Genomic DNA, 448 nt, shown 5'->3' on the forward strand with positions numbered 1-448 from the left:
GATTTCATTTTACTTGTAAATAATAAAGATATAATAATCCCTGTAGACTCCCACTGGAGCATAGGGCCCCAACAACACCTCGCCGACGGAAGTTGTTGTTGCAGTAATTTTTTAGCAGGTTGGTTTTTACGGGGCGGAGTTGCTAGCCCCGCGCTCAACCCTCCTTCTTTCTCATCCTGGATTTGGGACCAGGCAATGGTGGTGGCATCCCTGCCGGGGAATGAACCCGGTACCTTTGGATTAGAAATCCAACGCGCTATCCGCTGCGCTATAGGGACACTTTACTTGTAAAACAAACAAAAACAAGCAGACGACAGTAAATATAAAATAAAATAGTATATATATATATATATGTACAACTATACGAGATCAAAACTAACTACATACAAAACTCCAGATACAACAATACTACCTACTACATACAGCCCAATCCTATCAAGTTTCATCA

The 448-nt window shown here is 41.3% G+C and overlaps 1 non-coding gene across 1 annotated transcript; it reads right to left on the minus strand.

The window, feature by feature from the left end:
• Window positions 1–205: 205 nt before the first annotated feature.
• Trnar-ucu lies at window positions 206–278 on the minus strand. Its single transcript has one exon. It is a non-coding gene; the product is annotated as a tRNA-Arg (tRNA).
• Between the last annotated feature and the right edge of the window lie 170 nt (window positions 279–448).

This window comes from Limulus polyphemus, unplaced genomic scaffold, assembly GCF_000517525.1.
Source record: "Limulus polyphemus unplaced genomic scaffold, Limulus_polyphemus-2.1.2 Scaffold158472, whole genome shotgun sequence".
Lineage (NCBI taxonomy): Eukaryota > Metazoa > Arthropoda > Merostomata > Xiphosura > Limulidae > Limulus > Limulus polyphemus.